The sequence below is a fragment of the Hyla sarda genome, chromosome 2 (genome assembly GCF_029499605.1).
Source record: "Hyla sarda isolate aHylSar1 chromosome 2, aHylSar1.hap1, whole genome shotgun sequence".
NCBI lineage: Eukaryota > Metazoa > Chordata > Amphibia > Anura > Hylidae > Hyla > Hyla sarda.
The window spans coordinates 398,807,541-398,830,051 of record NC_079190.1 but is presented as its reverse complement, the minus strand read 5'-3'; the positions used below and the strand labels follow the sequence as shown (position 1 = coordinate 398,830,051).

Here is a 22,511-nt window from a genome sequence, read left to right as displayed (position 1 = left end):
CTGGAGCTTAGCAGACTTCATCCTCTCACTGTCAAGTAACTCTGTCAAGTCCCTGACAGTATCTTCCGAAGACAGCAATTGTTTCCTCAAGTGTTCATTGTCCGCCAGCACAGCCACCTGCTCGTAGAGTTGCACTCCCAGCAAAACCAAGGCAGCTTTGTGGGACCTTCTGCGCGTTTCGTTCTGCGCTTCCAGGCTCTCTTTTAAGATCTTCATGTCATCTTCCATCTTCATTTCATTCTTCTCTTTTTCAATTTTTTCCATGGCTACTAGCCTAGCCTTGTGATCACTCCGCAGAGCCTGATATGCACCATGTAGAAGACTCACTTCTTCTTCCTGGAATGTCATCCGCTTGGCCAGACTCTTCACTTCCCTCTCCTTGCTGGTCACAAGACCCTGGGAGCGGGACAGTTCATCCTGCAGAGCCACGAACTCACTTCTGTGGTGACTTTTTCCAGCTGAAGCCTCGCTTCTTGCTCTTTCTTAACCTCCCTGGCGGTATGATTCTGTCTGGAAATTTGTACCAAAAGCGGTACAATTTTTTGCATTGAAATTCCACATCTCCCCCCGTCACATTCCCCCTCCCTTGTCACATTCCCCCCCCCCATATCACATTCTCCCCCTCCTTGTCACATTCCCCCCCCTGTCACATTCCCCCCCCCCCCCCTTGTCACATTCTCCCCCTCCTTGTCACATTCTCCCCCCTGTCACATTCTCCCCCCTTGTTACATTCTCCCCCCCCTGTCACATTCATCCCCCCTGTCACATTCCCCCCCCCCTTGTTACATTCTCCCCCCCTTGTTACATTCTCCCCCCTCCATTTTACATTCCACTCCCCCCCTGTCACATCCCCCCCTTGTCACATTCCTCCCCCCTGTCACATCCCCCCCCCCTTGTCACATTCCCCCCTCTGTCACATTCCCCCCTATGTCACATTCCCCCCCCCCCTGTTACATTCTCCCCTGTGTCACATTCCCCCCTCTGTCACCTTCTTGTCCTGCAGCAGCATACACTAGGTTTGCCGGGCAGATTTCAAACCTAGTGTATTTGCTGCAGAACAAGCCCTTTCCCCTTCAGCCAATCACAGGCTTTACACCACTGCGGCCTGTGATTGGCTGAAAAGGGAAAGGTCCTGTAAGATGAATAGTGAAGAGAGCAGGGACCAGAGCGCACGGAGGGGAACGGCATCTTCAGGGACCGGGATTAGGTAAGCAAAAGGTTTTTTTATTTTCTTCCTTTTTACTGTTACACTTAGCTCAGTGTTTTTCTACCAGGGGGCCTCCAGCTGTTGTGAAACTACGGCTCCCAGCATGCCCGGACAGCCTTTGGCTGTCCGGGCATGCTGAGAGTTGTAGTTTTGCAACATCTGGAGGCCCCCTGGTAGGGAAACACTGACTTTTAGTATATGTCTTTACCTGCTCTGGCCGGCCCCCGCCACAGGAGCCAACCCGAGCAGATAATCACATATTTTCCTGGGGGCTGCATCACTATATCGCAAAAAGCAAAAATCGCGATTCGATTGCTTTTGCGATATACTGTGCAGCCCGCACAGCAACTCTGCAATTCTACCCCGAGCGTGACTCGGGGTTACCGCTTCTAGCAGCGAAAATTAACCCCGAGTCATGCTCGGGAATACCACTAGGCTGGTTAAAGCCAGCAAGCGATTTCTCCCTCTCCTCTGTCAAGCAATGTACCTCTTTTTCTTTCTCTGTCAACTTCACAGAAACCATCTGCAGGGATTCTTCCAGATTCTGGATCTGCTCCAGTTTTTTCCCAAGGCCAGCTCGTCTTTTCCGAGACCTTTTACTGACAGCGGTCTCCTCACTCTCGCTGTTAGACCTTGAGACATCCTCTGGTCCTCTGTCAGACACTCGACCCAGCAATTCTCCATCTCTAGATGAAGTCTCCCCCTTTTTTGGGGTTGCGGCTACTTGTGCCTCGTTATTATTATCATCAACAACAACAGGTGCCATCAACACCTGGCACTCTTCCTCTCCCACCACGTTGGCAACTCTGGAGACTCTTGCTAAACACTCCCGTCGGACCGGCAATTCCTTTGGCGTTAAGTTTGTTACCCCTAGCAACAACTTCAATTGCTCTTGGCACCTGGTGAGTCAGGGTGATTCCCGAACAGTTCCTCTGAACTGTCTCTCGGCTCCTTGGCAGACTTTTCTTTTGTCTTGTCACAGTCTCTCCACGGCCTGGCAAAAACGACTAGGGCTCCTGGGTCTGCAACAATATCTGGTCCAGTGGTTCAACCTTCCTGGTTACAACCCCTCTCTGGTCCAGATGCCACATCTCCTTCACTTACGACTCTGTCTGTGACCATAAGCGCAGCCCCCAGGTCCACTGGTACTCTCTTCCGGAGTTTTGTTTTTTCCGCAGCCATCTCCGTAGCTTCTATTCCAGTCACTTCTTTAACTTGTCTCGTGGACTGTTCTTCAGCTCCCCTAGTGGTCTGGCACACTCCCACCTGAGATATACCTAGGGTCTGCTGACACTGCCCGTCCTCATCCTCTGCTGAGTTACTGTCCGCTGCTATGTGGTGAAAACCAAGTGTTGTGAGCCTATCAGGTGTTCCTTCTCTAGTCACTTGACTATCTTCCCACAACTGCTGAAAAAACGGAAAATCCTTCCCCAGTACTACTTAATACTCTAAGGTAGGCTCTATTGCAACCTTGTGACTTATGGTACCATAGGGAGTAGAAATACACACACTAACTGTTTTATAACTCCAAATACCGGCTTGTATAGACATTACAGCAGGGTCTGGCTTTCTGCCACTGGTCTTTACCAGACTTATTACACATTTTGGATCTAACAAACCCATCATCTTTTTACCTTCTATTTCCAGCTCACACAGGTTTTCTTTTGTCCTGCAAGAGGTGGCAACAGTACTCTTTACATCAGAACACATTAACATAAGTGTTTCAAGAAAAACATTATCAGCCTGCATGGGTTCACAATATACAGCACCATTCACACAGTCCAGTAGAGACACCCCAGTCCTCAATACTTCCGGAACCTTTGGGTGCAAACTCTCAGGTGCACCCTCGGCATCCCACAGCTGCCAGAAATACGGAAAGTCTCTGCCCAGTACAATTTCAACTGTAAGGTCCGCACATACCTCCGTCATATAGCTTACTGCCCCCAAAACATGTATCAAAGGTAATTTGAACAGTCTTACCGGGCTCCAGGTGGGACTTCACAAAGAGAATTATTTCTGGCATAATCCGAGATACAGTCTGGCAACAATCCAAGTCCACCCACAGTGGGATTTCGCCCACCAACAACTCACGGGACCTCGGCTTCATCCTGACGACCACCGGTTGTGGCCCACGTCAGTTACCCCAGCAACGGCCTGCCGATGTCCTTTTTCCAGAATCAAAAATCTCGATCCATTGCCCCAAGCAACGCTCCTCCACAGACACCAAACTGTGCTTGAACTCCTCTGCTGGGCTCCTCCGACTTGCAATCTTGCAGGGGGTTGCTCCTAGCAACAGCTCCTCTCCAACTCGCTCGTTGGTTGCCCTTGTCAATGGGTTGCCCTTGTCAATGTGCTGTCCTTAGTAACGTGTGCCCGCATCCTCCACCAAAATATGACATTCTGTCTCAGGGATTAGCTCTGGGACCGTCCTGGTCACTTGCCACGGGACACGTTTTCTCTCAATAAACCCGCAGACAAAGGTTATTCATGCAAGTCTGGCACCTTGCCAGCTTTATTTAGACAGGTTGCAGGGGAAAAACAAACATAACACAGGAACAAAATAAAATCCTAGACCGTCTGTTCACTGACTACGCATATCAGCATGCCCTGACTACTATCTGGTGAGCTACCCTCAGCCAGTTAAACATGGGACTCCTGAAACCTGCTACTCACAGTTCACATCACTTCTTGGACCACTCACAGCTCCAGCTGTGTGCTTCCTCAACAGGGTCCGAGTGTCTCCCCCTACAGCGACATGCTGTTTCCCAGGGAGAGCACAGATTAGACTGACTCTCCATCTTATATACACCTCCCTTCCCTGCTGCCTCATTACTTAAGAAGCAGGTGAGAGAATCTTCAGGGTGAGCAAAGGAAATACACCCTTTCCTTGCCACCTTATCACAATATATATATATATATATATATATATATATATACATACACAGGGGTCAAGTCCTGGGGAAAAAAAGTGTAGGAACTCCTGCTAATAGGAACAGTGGAGGAGATTTATCAAAACCTGTGCAAAGGAAAAGTTGTCCAGTTGCCCATAGCAACCAATCAGATCGCTTCTTCCATTTTGCAGAGGCCTTGTTAGAAATGAAAGAAGCGATCTTATTGGTTGCTATGGGCAACTGGACAACTTTGGCTCTGGACAGGTTTTGATAAATTTCCCCCAGTGTTCCTGTTCTGGAAAAAGTGCAGGAACTCCGTTCTTACGCGTTCCTTCATGACTTGAGCCCTGTGAATATCTAAATATATATGTGGTGGCCCAGTACATGAGTTGCACTCCTGTACCCTTGCTGTCCTGTCTGGCGGACTCAATGTATAAGCTGTGTATTAATTTTACCTTGTGTTATCTATTGCATTGTCTGTATAATGTTTATACCTTTAAATCTTGTTACCATGTCTTGTAACCAGGGAAGTCGTCAGTGACTAGATGATTTGTGGGTGACCTATAGGACCCGTCCAAAGTCTCCCCTATATAAACCCTGGGAGGAGCTAGCTAGTCAGTCTAGAGTTCAGTTCTATGCATGCTGAGGAACAGTCAAGACCTGAGGGTGTCTGGTGTCCTGAGAAGACCCAAGGCCTACAACGTAGCCATGCTTCCACTAACCAAGTGCCCCACAGGTGAATGTCAAAACCTGGTAAGCTACACAAGGGGTTAAGTTTAGTCAGCTAGTCAGTCCTAGTCAAGTCAGTCAAGATCAGATTCAGCATGGGTCTGCAGCAATTAATCCAAGTCCACTACAAGTCCCGGCGAGCCCGCAAGTCTCTTAAGTCACTGGTCACTTCCTTTGGCCTAACTGAGCTGTGAAGACTATTCCTTCTGTCTGCCTCAGTAAAGCTGCCGTTGTTCCATAACTTGGTGTCAGAGTCATTATTTTCCCCGTGCCCAGCCCAGGATCCAGCGGCCATACCTTTGAGTAGTGTAGAGGTAAAACCCCACCCTGGCGTCATGAACACAAGGGGTTAATGCCATCTTCCCCTAGGGTAATAACATCTGCACTCCATCACACCCTCACCACAACTTTTGGCATCCACGAACATGATACGGGTGTGCGCCTTATGCAGAAAGTACCCCCCCAGTCTGAACTGTGTCTAGTATTGTAGAGTAAAACTGAAATTGCGCCAGAAAATGTACGGGACTTTGTCAGCGAAATCTGTTTATTGCGAGGCGCTTGTGAATTAAAGGGGGAGGGGAAGAAAAGTCTGCTATCTGCCATTGTGAACAGTAAAAGAATTGTGCCTGCCATGTGTAAAATATGGGACGATGTTATGTTACATAGTTACATAGTTAGTATGGTTGAAAAAAGACATACGTCCATCAAGTCCAACCAGGGAATTGAAGTGAAGGGGTGTAAGGGGATAAGGGGAAGGGATGTAGTTTTATAATTCTGCATAAGCATTAATGTTATTTTGTTCCAGGAATGTATCTAACCCTGTTTTAAAGCTGTTAATTGTTCCTGCTGTGACCAGTTCCTGAGGTAGACCGTTCCATAAATTCACAGTCCTCACGGTAAAGAAGGCGTGTCGCCCCTTTAGACTAAACCTTTTCTTCTCCAGATGGAGGGAGTGCCCCCTCGTCCTTTGGGGGGGTTTAACCTGGAACAGTTTTTCTCCATATTTTTTGTATGGGCCATTTATATACTTATATACGTTTTTCATGTCCCCCCTTAAACGTCTCTTCTCATGACTAAACAATTGTAACTCCTTTAATTGCTCCTCATAGCTAAGATGTTCCATGCCCCATATTAGTTTAGTCGCGCGTCTCTGCACCATTTCCAACTCCGCAGTGTCCCTTTTATGAACAGGCGACCAAAACTGAACAGCATATTCCAGGTGAGGCCGTACTAATGCTTTATAAAGGGGGAGTATTATGTCCCTGTCCCTTGAGTCCATGCCTCTTTTTATACATGACAATATCCTGCCGGCCTTGGAAGCAGCAGCCTGACATTGCATGCTATTCTGTAGTCTGTGATCTACAAGTACACCCAGATCCTTCTCTACCAGTGACTCTGCCAGTTTAATCCCCCCTAAGACATACGACGCATGCATGTTATTAGTACCCAGATGCATAACTTTACATTTATCCACATTGAACCTCATTTGCCAAGTGGATACCCAGACACTTAGTCTATCCAAGTCATCTTGTAACTTATGCACATCCTCTATAGACTGTGCTGTGCTACAAAGCTTGGTGTCATCTGCAAAGATAGAAACAGAGCTGTTAATGTCATCCTCTATATCATTGATAAATAAATTAAACAACAGCGGGCCCAGTACTAAACCTTGGGGTACACCACTAATAACAGGGGACCAATTAGAGTACGAATCATTGACCACCACTCTCTGGGTACGATCCATGAGCCAGTGTTCAATCCAGTTACAAACTAAAGTTTCCAAGCCTTAACTTACCTGTCAGACGTCTTTGAGGGACAGTATCAAACACTTTGGCAAAATCCAGAAACACTATATCCACAGCCATTCCTCTGTCAAGGCTTCTGCTCACCTCTTCATAAAAGCAAATTAGATTGGTTAGACAACTTCTATCCTTAGTAAACCCATGCTGGCTATCACTTATAATACTATTATCCCCTATGTATTCCTGTATGTAATCCCTTATAAGTCCTTCAAACAATTTACCCACAATGCACATTAGACTTGCCGGTCTATAATTGCCTGGCGAAGACCTAGAGACCTTCTTGAAGATTGGTACCACATTAGCCTTGTGCCAGTCCCTTGGCACAATACCAGACACCAGAGAATCTCTAAATATCATGAACAAGGGTACAGATATTACTGAACTTACCTCTCTAAGAACTCTTGGGTGTAGTCCATCCGGCCCTGGAGATTTGCTTACATTTACTTTACTTAACTTACCTTGTACCATTTCTACATTAAGCCAGTTCAGTACATTACATGATGTGTTACCAGCACTGACCTGGCCAATGTCAGCTCCTTTTTCCATAGTGTATACAGAACTAAAGAACCCATTCAGTAGCTCCGCCTTCTCTTGATCGCCCGTGACAACCTCCCCATTATCATTATTAGGGGTCCTACATGCTCTGTCCTTGTTTTTTTTGTATTTATATATCTTAAAAAATATTTAGGATTAGTTTTGCTTTCTTTGGCCACCTGTCTCTCATTTTGAATTTTTGCTGTTTTTATAAAATTTTTACAGATTTTATTAAGCTTCTTGTACTGTTTAAATGTTATAGCTGACCCATCAGATTTTAATTTTTTGAAGGCTATTTTTTTGTTGTTTTTTGCTCTTTTAACATCATTTGTCAGCCATGTAGGATTTAGTTTTAATTGTTTATATTTGTTCCCCTTTGGTATATATTTAGCTGTATAGTTATTTAGAGTTGATTTAAAGATGTCCCATTTACCTTCTGTATCAGTATTTGAGAACACCTCCCCCAGTCTCTGTCCTGTAGTGCAGCTCTCAGCCCAGGGAAATTTGCCTTTTTAAAGTTATATGTTTTTGCCTTCCCCGTCTGTAACTATATTGTGGTCGCTATTACCAAGGTTTTCCCTCACAGTTACATTACCAACCAGCTCTGCGTTGTTGGAAATGATCAGATCCAACAAGGCATCACTTCTTGTTGGGTCCTCCGCAAACTGGCCCATAAAATTATCCTGCAATAAATTTAGGAATTTTCTCCCCTTTGTAGTTTTAGCCAGCCCCCGTCCACAATCTATATCTGGATAGTTAAAATCTCCCATTATTACCACTGTACCTGCCCAGGCGGCCCTCTCTATTTGTTTATACAGCTGACCTTCTATCTCTTCAGTGATATTAGGGGGTCTGTAGATTACACCAAATACTATTTTTTCAATATTTCCCTCCTTTTGTAATCCTACCCACAATGATTCCACATCCTCAGAATCATCACACACTATGGCATCGTTCACACTGACTTTCATACCACTTCTTACATACAGACAGACTCCACCACCTTTTCTGTTCATTCAATCCTTGCGAAACAATGTAAACCCCTGCAGATTAACAGCCCAGTCATGCGAGGAGTCCAGCCATGTCTCAGTGACCCCAACTATATCAATATGTTCCTCCAGTATCAAGGCCTCAAGCTCCCCCATTTTATTTGCTAGGCTTCTGGCATTTGTGAACATACACTTTACATTTCCATTAAGTTTCACACATATAGTCTCACTAATGGGATTTTCAGAGTTATTGGGGTTAATGTTATTTTTTGAGTTATAAGGGCTAATTGTACTATTTAAGTTATTGGGGCTAATGGGATTTTTTGAGTTATTGGGTCTAACGTTATTATTTAAGTTATTGGGGCTAATGGGATTTTTTGCGTTATTGGGTCTAATGTTGTTATTTAAGTTATTGGGGCTAATGGTATTTTTTTAGTTAATGGGGCTTATTGTAGTTATTGAGTTATTGGGGCTAATGGAATTTTTTGAATTATTGGGATTACAATTTTTCGGGCTACATTTATTTTTACGGCTGGTTTGTAACCCATGGATCTCCTTAACCTCCCCCCACAGGACTCCTCTCCACCCACCATTATGTCCTGACCCATCTCAAACCTATCCATCCCACTGTCTGCTTTCTTTGCTTTATTATCCTCCCCCCACTCACCTAGTTTAAATACTCAGCCACCCCTTCCAAGATTCTCTCCCCCAGCATGTTGTGTAACAATGTGCTGGCTGTACCTGAAAGAGTTAAAGATGTGCAGGAGAAGCGCGCGAAAATGTCCCGCGCTGGTCAGCATCCCGCCCCTGGGCATGGAAACCATTTTGGCATCCTGAGTCCTCGGTGGAACATGAAAGATCCGCCCCTTGTTGCTGTGGGAGCGGGAGTACTTCTGGCCAGCGGCCATCTTCCCGAAGTCCACTATAAAAAAAATAGCGCATCGGCTCAGATGTTCCAGGAGCTGGCGGACTAGCTGCAGAAGATTTCCATTGGGGCTGAAGATGCCTATCTACAAGTCCCGCTGCCCAAGGACGACAGAGAGGGGCAAGCAACTCCGGCCGGCGGAACACCTGCATTGTCCCGAGGAGCTTCGCCATGAGTCAGTCCCCACATCACCAAACCTGGGGATCCAGGACGGAGAGTTGGAAGTGAGTACCCCGGCTGAGGCCACTTTCTCTACCCCTCCATCTACTCCCAGCCCAGACTACTGTTTAGTCAGGAGACTGACATTGTTATGTGGAAGTACCACTGTTATTTTTCCGGATGATGTAATATTTAAGAAAAGTGCCTGGTCGACTAACCAAGAACTCTTTTGCAACCATTTTTCGTAAGTTCATGTGCCTGGCTTACAAAAAAAAATCCATAAAATCACAGATTTTTTAAGAATTTATTTGCGAATTATGGTGGAAAATAAGTATTTGGTCACCTACAAACAAGCAAGATTTCTTGCTTTCACAGACCTGTAACTTCTTCTTAAGGGTATGTTCACGCTGGGACCAAAGTAACAAAGGCTACCATCAGTAACACACTACGCCACCAGGGACTCAAATCATGCAGTGCCAGACATGTCCCCCTGCTTAAGCCAGTACATGTCCGGGTCCGTCTGAAGTTTGCTAGAGAGCATTTGGATGATCCAGAAGAGGATTGGAAGAATGCCATATGGTCAGATGAAACTAAAGTAGAACTTTTTGGTAAAAACTCAATACGTCGTGTTTGCAGGAGAAAGAATGCATCCAAAGAATATCATACCTACTGTGAAGCATGGGGGTGGAAACATCATGCTTTGGGGCTGTTTTTCAACAAAGGGACCAGGACGACTGATCCATGTAAAGGAAAGAATGAATGGGGTCATGTATCGTGAGATTTTGAGTGAAAACCTCCTTCCATAAGCAAGGGCATTGCAGATGAAACATGGCTGGGTCTTTTAGCATGACAATTATCCCAAACACACTTCCCGGGCAACGAAGGAGTGGCTTCGTAAGAAGCACTTCAAGGTCCTGGAGTGGCCTAGCCAGTCTCCAGATTTCAACCCCATAGAAAACCTTTGGAGGGAGTTGAAAGTCTGTGTTGCCCAGCAACAGCCTCAAAACATCACTGCTCTAGAGGAGATCTGCATGGAGGAATGGGTCAAAATACCAGCAACAGTATGTGAAAACCTTGTGAAGACTTACAGAAAACGTTTGACCTCTGTCATTGCCAACAAAGGGTATATAACAAAGTATTGAGGTGAACTTTTGTTATTGACCAAATACTTATTTTCCACCATAATTTGCAAATAAATTCTTTAAAAATCAGACAATGTGATTTTATAGATTTTTTTTTTCTCATTCTGTCTCTCATTATACCTATAATGAAAATGACAGGCCTCGCTCATCTTTTCAAGTGGGAGAACCTGAACAATTGGTGGCTGACTAAAAATACTTTTTTGCCCCACTGTAGAATGTTTACAAAAAATGTCTTTTATTTTTTTCTTTTACCCATGGCATTTGTACAAGAGGTGTCCTGACCCTGTAAGGAGGAGCATACCTTAGCCACCTCATCGCCATGTATGCTAGGTATAGAAAGTAAAAGTACCTATGTGAATAAAAGTTAGTCTCATTCTTGAATAACTAAATTTCATGTACAGATAGTCAGTAATGTACATAGTATATCTTGTGTATCTAACAGTCAAATGCCACATGTTTAGTCAGGACTGTAGCTAACTAGTCAATGTATCCAGTCCATAATAGTCATTTAATGTCTAATGTCTATTGTTTCCTGTCCATTGTGCACAGGGTACTCTTGTGGCCAGAGAGTTCTGCAGAAAGGAGTAAGTAGCACATAAAGTGACAGAGCTATTGTGTATATATATATATAACATTCTCATGTGTTGTCAGAAAAAATGAATAACTGCTAGTCGAATGTTATGACGAGAAGTAGCTAAAGCCTCAGGCCCCCACAGGCATCAGGGTAGAGAGCCTCAGGCAGCCCAATCCGAACTGTAGACCACAAAAGCAGTTGCAAAACCTAATGATCTCAAACATATGTTTGCTCCATTTATCTCAGTTTTCAAAACCCTCAAAAGAATTAATCATGTAAGGACGTTGATTGTAATGCCACATGGACTCTTCCCCAGTTCATCAGCCCTGTGGAGGACATTGGTGCAATGCCCCAGGAACTGTCTCTGTTATCATTTCATGGCCTCAGTGTCCACTTTATATTCATCCGCCCTCCAGGACTGGGCGCCGAGGACGGCTGTTGTTAAGAGGGGTAGTTTGTGGTGGCCCAGTACAGGAGTTGCACCCCTGTACCCTTTCTGTCCTGTCTGGCGGACTCTATTGCAATGTCCCCTGAGTCCCCCATAAGCTGTGTTTTATAAATTGAATGGCAGTGGAGTAGTGAATCCGCTGAATCTGTGTGGATGATGGTGTGGGCCGTACCAGGGAGCGGAGTCTAAGGTGCTGCTGGTTTTCATCAGAGCCCACCACAAGGCGGGATGGACTTGCTGTGGCAGGTGGCACCCAGGTTGCTACCCCTGATACGACTCGTCCACACAGCCTGCTGAGGTGTTATGTGGTACAGATAAGATGAGGCATGCTCATAGTATGGACAGGCAAGAGGTCAGGGCAGGCAACACAGGAGCGTGGTCAGGAACGAAGCTAGGAGGTCAGAGGGCAGGCGGCACAGGAGCAAGGTCTGGTCACAGAGCAAGAGGTCAGGAACACTGTTAGACAACACACAACTGAAACACTTTTTCTAGGGCTAGTGAGCACAAAGATCCGGCAAGGACAGGAAGGAAGTGTGGGGTTAAATAGCCACAGGACCAGCCAAGCACCAATCAATGGTGCAATGGCCCTTTAAATCTGAGGAAGCAGGCGCGCGTGCACTAGGAGGCGGGGCACACGTGCCGACAGCAGGGAACAGTGGAGGGGACAGAGATGCGGAGAGGAGAGTGAGAGCCCGGCGTACGCATGCGGGTGCATCCCGCGATGCAAATGGTAGCAGAAGCAGCACGGGAAGACGGGGCCGGAACTCCCTCGCAGCCAGTGTGCCTGGCTGCAGCGCTACTTGTGACAATCAGTATATCGTTAATTGTCTATTGCATTGTCTGTATAATGTATATACCTTTAAATCTTGTTACCATGTCTTGTAACCAGGGAAGGTGTCAGTGACCAGATGACTTGTGGGTGACCTATAGGACCCCTCCAAAGTCTCCTTCATATAAACCCTGGGAGGAGCTAGCTAGTCAGTCCAGAGTCTAGTTGTCACGATGCCGGCTGGCAGGTAGTGGATCCTCTGTGCCAGAGAGGGATTGGCGTGGACCGTGCTAGTGGACCGGTTCTAAGCCACTACTGGTTTTCACCAGAGCCCGCCGCAAAGCGGGATGGTCTTGCTGCGGCGGTAGTGACCAGGTCGTATCCACTAGCAACGGCTCACCTCTCTGGCTGCTGAAGATAGGCGCGGTACAAGGGAGTAGGCAGAAGCAAGGTCGGACGTAGCAGAAGGTCGGGGCAGGCAGCAAGGATCGTAGTCAGGGGCAACGGCAGAAGGTCTGGAAACACAGGCAAGGAACACACAAGGAACGCTTTCACTGGCACTAAGGCAACAAGATCCGGCAAGGGAGTGCAAGGGAAGTGAGGTAATATAGGGAAGTGCACAGGTGATTACCCTAATTGGAACCACTGCGCCAATCAGCGGCGCAGTGGCCCTTTAAATCGCAGAGACCCGGCGCGCGCGCGCCCTAGGGAGCGGGGCCGCGCGCGCCGGGACAGAACAGACGGGGAGCGAGTCAGGTAGGGGAGCCGGGGTGCGCATCGCGAGCGGGCGCTACCCGCATCGCGAATCGCATCCCGGCTGGCAGCGGGATCGCAGCGCCCCGGGTCAGAGGACGTGACCGGAGCGCTGCAGCGGAGAGAGAGAAGCGAGCGCTCCGGGGAGGAGCGGGGACCCGGAGCGCTCGGCGTAACAGTACCCCCCCCCTTGGGTCTCCCCCTCTTCTTAGAGCCTGAGAACCTGAGGAGCAGACTTTTGTCTAGGATGTTGTCCTCAGGTTCCCAGGATCTCTCTTCAGGACCACAACCCTCCCAGTCCACTAAAAAAAAATTTTTTCCTCTGACCTTTTTGGCAGCTAAGATTTCCTTGACCGAGAAGACGTCCGAGGAGCCGGAAACAGGAGTGGGAGGAACAGATTTGGGAGAAAAACGGTTGAGGATGAGTGGTTTGAGAAGAGAGACGTGAAAGGCATTAGGGATACGAAGAGAAGGAGGAAGAAGAAGTTTATAAGAGACAGGATTAATTTGACACAAAATTTTGAAAGGACCAAGATAGCGTGGTCCCAACTTGTAGCTAGGGACACGGAAGCGGACATATTTAGCGGAGAGCCATACCTTGTCTCCAGGGGAAAAAACGGGGGGAGCTCTTCTTTTCTTATCCGCGAACCTCTTCATGCGTGAAGAAGCCTGTAAGAGAGAATTTTGGGTCTCTCTCCATATAATGGAAAGGTCACGAGAAATTTCATCCACAGCGGGCAGACCAGAGGGCAAGGGGGTAGGGAGGGGGGGAAGAGGGTGACGGCCGTACACCACGAAAAATGGGGATTTGGAGGAAGATTCAGAGACCCTGAAGTTATACGAGAATTCGGCCCATGGAAGGAGATCTGCCCAGTCATCCTGGCGGGAGGAAACAAAATGTCGCAAATAATCACCCAAGATCTGGTTAATTCTTTCTACTTGTCCATTGGACTGGGGATGATATGCAGAGGAAAAATTTAATTTAATCTTGAGTTGTTTACAGAGAGCCCTCCAGAATTTAGACACGAATTGGACACCTCTATCCGAGACAATCTGCGTAGGCAACCCGTGAAGACGAAAAATGTGTACAAAAAATTGTTTAGCCAACTGAGGCGCAGAAGGAAGACCAGGAAGAGGGATGAAATGTGCCATTTTGGAGAATCGATCAACGACCACCCAAATAACAGTGTTGCCACGGGAAGGGGGTAAATCAGTAATAAAATCCATACCAATCAGAGACCAAGGCTGTTCGGGGACAGGCAGAGGATGAAGAAAACCAGCGGGCTTCTGGCGAGGAGTCTTATCCCGGGCACAGATAGTGCAGGCTCGCACAAAGTCCCCAACATCCGTCTCCAGAGTCGGCCACCAATAGAAGCGGGAGATGAGTTGCACAGATTTCTTGATGCCCGCATGACCTGCGAGATGGGAGGAGTGACCCCATTTGAGGATTCCGAGGCGTTGGCGTGGAGAAACAAAGGTCTTTCCTGGAGGAGTCTGCCTGATGGAGGCAGGAGAAGTGGAGATCAGGCAGTCAGGTGGAATGATGTGTTGCGGAGGGAGATCAACTTCTGAGGCATCCGAGGAACGAGAGAGAGCATCGGCCCTAATGTTCTTATCGGCAGGACGAAAGTGAATCTCAAAATTAAATCGGGCAAAGAACAGAGACCACCGGGCCTGGCGAGGATTCAGCCGTTGGGCAGACTGGAGGTAGGAGAGGTTCTTGTGGTCGGTGTAGATAATAACAGGAAATCTTGATCCCTCCAGCAGATGCCTCCATTCCTCAAGTGCTAATTTAATGGCTAGAAGCTCTCGATCCCCGATGGAGTAGTTCCTCTCCGCTGGAGAGAAGGTCCTAGAGAAAAAACCACAAGTGACAGCATGCCCGGAAGAATTTTTTTGTAGAAGAACAGCTCCAGCTCCCACTGAGGAGGCATCAACCTCCAATAGGAAGGGTTTGGAAGGGTCAGGTCTGGAGAGCACGGGAGCCGAAGAAAAGGCAGACTTGAGTCGTTTAAAGGCGTCTTCTGCTTGAGGAGGCCAGGACTTGGGATCAGCATTTTTTTTGGTTAAAGCCACGATAGGAGCCACAATGGTAGAAAAATGTGGAATAAATTGCCTGTAATAATTGGCGAACCCCAAAAAGCGTTGGATAGCACGGAGTCCGGAGGGGCGTGGCCAATCTAAGACGGCAGAGAGTTTGTCTGGATCCATCTGTAGTCCCTGGCCAGAGACCAAATATCCTAGAAAAGGAAGAGATTGGCATTCAAACAGACATTTCTCAATTTTGGCATAGAGTTGGTTGTCACGAAGTCTCTGAAGAACCATACGGACATGCTGGCGGTGTTCTTCTAGATTGGCAGAAAAAATTAGGATATCGTCCAGATATACAACAACACAGGAGTATAACAGATCACGAAAAATTTCATTGACAAAGTCTTGGAAGACGGCAGGGGCATTGCACAGTCCAAAGGGCATGACCAGATACTCAAAGTGTCCATCTCTGGTGTTAAATGCCGTTTTCCACTCGTCCCCCTCTCTGATGCGGATGAGGTTATAGGCGCCTCTTAAGTCCAATTTAGTGAAGATGTGGGCACCTTGGAGGCGATCAAAGAGTTCAGAGATGAGGGGTAAGGGGTAGCGGTTCTTAACCGTGATTTTATTAAGACCGCGGTAGTCAATGCAAGGACGTAGGGAGCCATCTTTTTTGGACACAAAGAAAAATCCGGCTCCGGCAGGAGAGGAGGATTTACGGATAAAGCCCTTTTTTAGATTCTCCTGGACGTATTCGGACATGGCAAGAGTCTCTGGGGCAGAGAGAGGATAAATTCTGCCCCGGGGTGGAGTAGTGCCCGGGAGGAGGTCGATAGGGCAATCATAAGGCCTGTGAGGAGGTAGAGTCTCAGCTTGTCTTTTGCAGAAAACATCCGCGAAGTCCATATAGGCCTTAGGGAGACCGGTTACTGGAGGAACCACAGAGTTACGGCAAGGGTTACTGGGAACCGGTTTTAGACAGTTCTTGGAACAAGAGGACCCCCAACTCTTGATCTCCCCAGTGGACCAATCCAGGGTTGGGGAATGAAGTTGAAGCCAGGGAAGTCCAAGGAGAATTTCCGAGGTGCAATTGGGGAGGACCAAAAGTTCAATCCTCTCATGATGAGATCCGATGCTCATAAGAAGGGGCTCCGTGCGGAAACGTATGGTACAGTCCAATCTTTCATTATTTACACAATTGATGTAGAGGGGTCTGGCGAGACTGGTCACCGGGATGTTGAACCTGTTGACGAGAGAGGCCAAAATAAAATTTCCTGCAGATCCAGAGTCCAAGAAGGCCACTGTAGAGAAGGAGAAGGCAGAGGCAGACATCCGCACCGGCACAGTAAGACGTGGAGAAGCAGAGTAGACATCAAGGACTGTCTCGCCTTTGTGCGGAGTCAGCGTACGTCTTTCCAGGCGGGGAGGACGGATAGGACAATCCCTCAGGAAGTGTTCGGTACTAGCACAGTACAGGCAGAGGTTCTCCATACGGCGTCGTGTCCTCTCTTGAGGTGTCAGGCGAGACCGGTCGACCTGCATAGCCTCCACGGCGGGAGGCACAGGAACAGATTGCAGGGGACCAGAGGAGAGAGGAGCCGAGGAGACGAAACGCCTCGTGCGAACAGAGTCCATATCTTGGCGGAGTTCCTGACGCCTTTCAGAAAAACGCATGTCAATGCGAGTGGCTAGGTGAATAAGTTCATGTAGATTAGCAGGAATTTCTCGTGCGGCCAGAACATCTTTAATGTTGCTGGATAGGCCTTTTTTGAAGGTCGCGCAGAGGGCCTCATTATTCCAGGACAATTCTGAAGCAAGTGTACGGAATTGTACGGCATACTCGCCAACGGAAGAATTACCCTGGACCAGGTTCAACAGGGCAGTCTCAGCAGAAGAGGCTCGGGCAGGTTCCTCAAAGACACTTCGGATTTCCGAGAAGAAGGAGTGTACAGAGGCAGTGACGGGGTCATTGCGGTCCCAGAGCGGTGTGGCCCATGACAGGGCTTTTCCGGACAGAAGACTGACTACGAAAGCCACCTTAGACCTTTCAGTGGGAAACAGGTCCGACATCATCTCCAGATGCAGGGAACATTGGGAAAGAAAGCCACGGCAAAACTTAGAGTCCCCATCAAATTTATCCGGCAAGGATAAGCGTATCCCAGGAGCGGCCACTCGCTGCGGAGGAGGTGCAGGAGCTGGCGGAGGAGATGACTGCTGAAGCTGTGGTAGTAACTGTTGTAGCATAACGGTCAGTTGAGACAGCTGTTGGCCTTGTTGCGCTATCTGTTGTGACTGCTGGGCGACCACCGTGGTGAGGTCAGCGACAACTGGCAGAGGAACTTCAGCGGGATCCATGGCCGGATCTACTGTCACGATGCCGGCTGGCAGGTAGTGGATCCTCTGTGCCAGAGAGGGATTGGCGTGGACCGTGCTAGTGGACCGGTTCTAAGCCACTACTGGTTTTCACCAGAGCCCGCCGCAAAGCGGGATGGTCTTGCTGCGGCGGTAGTGACCAGGTCGTATCCACTAGCAACGGCTCACCTCTCTGGCTGCTGAAGATAGGCGCGGTACAAGGGAGTAGGCAGAAGCAAGGTCGGACGTAGCAGAAGGTCGGGGCAGGCAGCAAGGATCGTAGTCAGGGGCAACGGCAGAAGGTCTGGAAACACAGGCAAGGAACACACAAGGAACGCTTTCACTGGCACTAAGGCAACAAGATCCGGCAAGGGAGTGCAAGGGAAGTGAGGTAATATAGGGAAGTGCACAGGTGATTACCCTAATTGGAACCACTGCGCCAATCAGCGGCGCAGTGGCCCTTTAAATCGCAGAGACCCGGCGCGCGCGCGCCCTAGGGAGCGGGGCCGCGCGCGCCGGGACAGAACAGACGGGGAGCGAGTCAGGTAGGGGAGCCGGGGTGCGCATCGCGAGCGGGCGCTACCCGCATCGCGAATCGCATCCCGGCTGGCAGCGGGATCGCAGCGCCCCGGGTCAGAGGACGTGACCGGAGCGCTGCAGCGGAGAGAGAGAAGCGAGCGCTCCGGGGAGGAGCGGGGACCCGGAGCGCTCGGCGTAACACTAGTTATATGCATGCTGAGGAACAGTCAAGACCTGAGAGTGTCTGGTGTCCTGAAGAGACCCAAGGCCTAATCACGCATCCACACTTCCACTAACCAAGTGCCCCACAGGTGAACATCAAAACCTGTTAAGTTACACAATGGGTGAAGTCTAGTCAGTCCTAGTCAAGTCAGTCAAGATCAGTCTGTCTAAATTCAGCATGGGTCTGCAGCAATAATCCAAGTCCACTTCAAGTCCCAGCAAGCCCGCAAGTCTCTTAAGTCACTGGTCACTTCCTTGGGCCTAACTACCGCTGTTCAGTGACTTTGCGTCAGAGTCATTATTTGCATTGTGCCCAGCCCAGGATCCAGCCAACATACACAGTCCAACACCCGCCTGAGATGAGGGGTGGGGGATCACTTTATGGTTTGTACGGCCCTTTCTTCTGTCAATTATAGGCTGCACATTCTCTATTACACAGGGAGATGTGCAGCTGACAAACAACACTTTTTAAACTTATTAAAACTCTGCGCTTAGCTAAAGTGTTTGCTCGCTTTTCGGCTGATCACTGGCCTGTTCAGATGATAATTGCCCCCTGTAATAGAGAACTTAACCACTAGAGGGCAAACGACATACATTTACATCTCTATGCCCAGGGACTTAGAGCACAGCGACATACATGTATGTCGTGCGTTTTTTTTTGGGCTTCGTAATACATTAGATGATAAAATAAAGCTTGCCAATGAAATGTACAACCTGTTCCGCAATAGCTCTAAGCCCTAATACAACTTTGTCAGCGGAAGAATAAAAAAAGTTATGGGTCTTAGAATGGGAGGAGAAAGAAAGTGTAAGCCAGAAATTAAAATTTGAGGGTTCATGAAAGGGTTAAATACAGCAACTTGGCAGTACGCTGATGCTGTATATGCATTAATCTATTTATATTCATAAGTGATCTCCAACTTGTGACGTCTCCTATCTTGCAATCTTGCAAAATCAAAGATATTTGTAGCTTTGCAAGAATTGAAGAACCGTAGGTTGGAGATCACTGCTCTAAATAATAGAGCCATATAGTTATAAAGAAGTACTGCTACACAAGGGACAAATCTTATCACCATACAGTACAGACCAAAAGTTTGGACACACCTTCTCATTCAGAGTTTTCTTTATTTTCATGACTATGAAAATTGTAGATTCACACTGAAGGCATCAACACTATGAATTAACACATGTGAAATTATATACATAACAAAAAAGTGTGAAAATATGTTATATTCTAGGTTCTAGCCACGTTTTGCTTTGATTACTGCTGTGCACACTGTTGGCATTCTCTTGATGAGCTTCAAAAGGTAGTCACCTGAAATGGTCTTCCAACAGTCTTGAAGGAGTTCCCAGAGATGCTTAGTACTTGTTGGCCCTTTGGCCTTCACTCTGCGGTCCAGCTCACCCCAAACCATCTCGATTGGGTTCAGATCCGGTGACTGTGGAGGCTGCCGCTGGCAGTCCCCGCCACATCCACTTTCCCCGCACATTTCCGCCATCTTCCCCCCGCTCTGCCCCGACATCCAGAGGCGGGCAGAGCGGGGGATATGAACTTTCACCCCCGCCCCTGCCCTGTGATTCGCCCGTTAAGTCCTGATCGGACAATCACAGGGGACAGGAGGAGGTGGCGCCCTGTCACCTCGCTCCTGTCCTTCAGGATGATTGGAGCTTTCTCTGACAGCTCCGATCATCCCTATTTTCCAGGCTATTGGGTCATCAGAGACCCGATCAGCCCGGAATCGCTGCAAATTGCCGATCTGAATTGAATTGAATCGCCGACATGGGGGATCTCATGACCCCCCAAGCATTTGCACAGGATGCCTGCTGAATGATCTCAGCAGGTATCCCGTTCTGATCCCCGTTTGGCCAGTAGCGGGGATCGAAATTCCAACGGGCGTACAGGTACGCTCTTGGTCATTAAGTACCAGGTGCAAGGGCGTACCCATACGCCCGTGGTCCCCAACAGGTTATAGAATAAACATGTTCATTATTTGTGCAGAATTCTCTTGGACTTCATTGCCATCCATGAGACGGTGCACTTCCGTGCCATTCTACTGCTGATGATTTCTTGCTGCACGCGGACATCCTCTGGCTGAATGTCCACAGTGTGAACAAGGCCTGAGGAGATAAAGGAAATGGGAGGAAAACATAAGTGGGCATTTGCGAAAACTATTTTTTTTTTGTCCATAGCAATCAATCACATTACATTCCTAATTTTTCAGGAGCACTTTAAGAAAAGAATTCTGCACTGTGATGGGTTTCTATGGCCAACAGGGATAGTTTTTAGAAAGTTTTTATAAATCTGCTCCAAAGTATATGTGAGCAAGTGTCTTCATTTGACAACAATTTTTTTTACACCATAAAGTTCACTCTGTATTTATCACAGCTATCCATTGGCATCCCACCAAGAAAAAGATGTACTACAGCAGAACCCCTCCATTTCAATGGCCCGACAGTAGTCACCTATTGAGTAACTTTGCTTTCCACTAATGTTGTTACTTGTTGAGCTGAGCACCAGTCCAGCAAAGAAAACATTAATTAGTGCTGCTCAACGCTAATTAACTCTTTTGGGGGGGGGGGGGAATTGTATACACCATACAGCCTTTGCTTTACACTGTATACAGGAGAACTTTAACTTCTTCTGCAAGCAATAGTCTTTTCTCTCAAAAGGGGAGAGGAAGACTGCAGGAAGTAAGACACATGTTAGTATGTAAGTACCATAAGTCACAAGCTTTTGTTTATTATTGTAGGATATTTTTTCCGTGCCTGGGAAACCATGTTAAAGATAAAAGTGACAGGTTCCTAATAATAATCTAATAGCTTTTGTATTATTGTTCTTACATCAGACTTAGGATAAGCCTGTTTAGGACATTGCGTTCCGTTAATTAAGCAGGAATATCTGGCAGGACTAATATGTGATAATTATACCCCGAGGGATGGAGATTTGTATTATTCTTGTCATTGCTTCCTTCTCCGATTTCCGCTGAAAAACATTTATTTTGCTCAGGTCATCTAGTATACATACTATATGTCTGTATGGTAGTAGAGAAGAGAGTAGGAAAATAAAACACAGAAGTTTGATAAATGAAATAGGTTCATATCGAGTAGATCCAGTAGAAGGTCCATTGCTCATATTGATACATGATTTGTTTATAGATCACACATTGTTTGAGGCTTAAAAAAAAAATTGTCATTTGTTCCTGATCTGGTGCTGCTTATTCTACTGTAACCCATGAAGGCATGGAAACGTCCACAGCAACTAGGACCCAATGGACTCTATTATTGTATTGATGCAGCGCAGCTAGTTGTAACTTGCATTATAGAAGTGTGAGATTCTTATGAGCTGTAGGTCAGGACCATATTAGACAGCCGAGCTGCAATTTTGGGCTCTGTTCACATATTCAGGTTTTTAATTAAAATTTTTGAAAGGAAAGCCAGAGATAAATTAGAAAGGGAAGAACTGTATAAAAGAAAGACAGAAGTTTTTTCAGATTTCAGATCCATTCCTGGCTTTGTATTTATTAATTGCAAGTGAAAATCTGAAGGTGTGAACGCAGCCTTAACAAGCACTTATATTGTTGATCAGCGCCTGTTTACAAAGCCTATTACACGGCCTGGTAATCATGCAGGGAGGATGGCCTGAACGATCGCTGGGGTGCAGCCCTTTGCTGTAATCAGATGTTGGCCGTGCATCCTCTCTTACACAGGATTTTTAATACGTCAAACAGACCCGACAGCTGATTGCTGACCCTATTAGACGGCGCAATGTCAACTTTTCCGGCCAAAAATCGCCCTTTGTTATTGGCCCGACTAGTTACAAGTGTTCATTAGAAACTGTATCACAACTATTTTTGACCATTCACAGATCTTATCGACACCTGCTACTTCCTTACTTCCTCAATTTGCAAAACCTTATGGCATGTCCTTCTTGATGTTACAATTTTAATATTGTGGAATGTAGTTTTGTGTAGAATGATTCACTATAACATGTGGTTTCGTCATCTAAAAATAATGGGCAGTCCTAATCAGTGACTGACAGCTACAGTATGTATGCCTACAGGGAAGTCTGTCAATCACTGATAAGACAGCCTACTGGACACCTAAGCAAAGAATGAGTAGAAAGTAGAATAAATAAATGACATGCTATACAGTTAAAGGGGTATTCAAGTATTTTTTTTATTTGACTATGCTACAGGGGCTGTAAAGTTAGTGTAGTTCATAATATAGTGTCTGTACCTGTGTATGATGGATGGTCTCACAGTTCTTATGTGATCTTTGCCCCGATGTTTGTTATTAACAGCTTACAAAATGAGTGTCGTCTCAGGTTTTCCCAGGTTGCAGTGTGGCCCGAGACATTACATCACTAGTCAGGTGTTCAAAGGGAGCATGACTGCTTCAATGGGTGGAGCGAACCAGGATTGCAGGGAATTGTCCCAGGTGTGCTTTAATGGGTGGGGTTGCTGATGTG

At 47.1% G+C, this 22,511-nt stretch overlaps 1 protein-coding gene across 1 annotated transcript in view; it reads left to right on the top strand.

The window, feature by feature from the left end:
- The window catches only part of PPEF1 (protein phosphatase with EF-hand domain 1), a 96,278-nt gene that overhangs the window by 8,880 nt on the left and 64,887 nt on the right, over positions 1 to 22,511 (top strand). Inside the window, exon 2 of the mRNA XM_056558764.1 lies at positions 10,928 to 10,962. The gene's annotated coding sequence lies outside the window, so the exon portion shown is untranslated. The remainder of the gene's footprint in view (positions 1 to 10,927; positions 10,963 to 22,511) is intronic.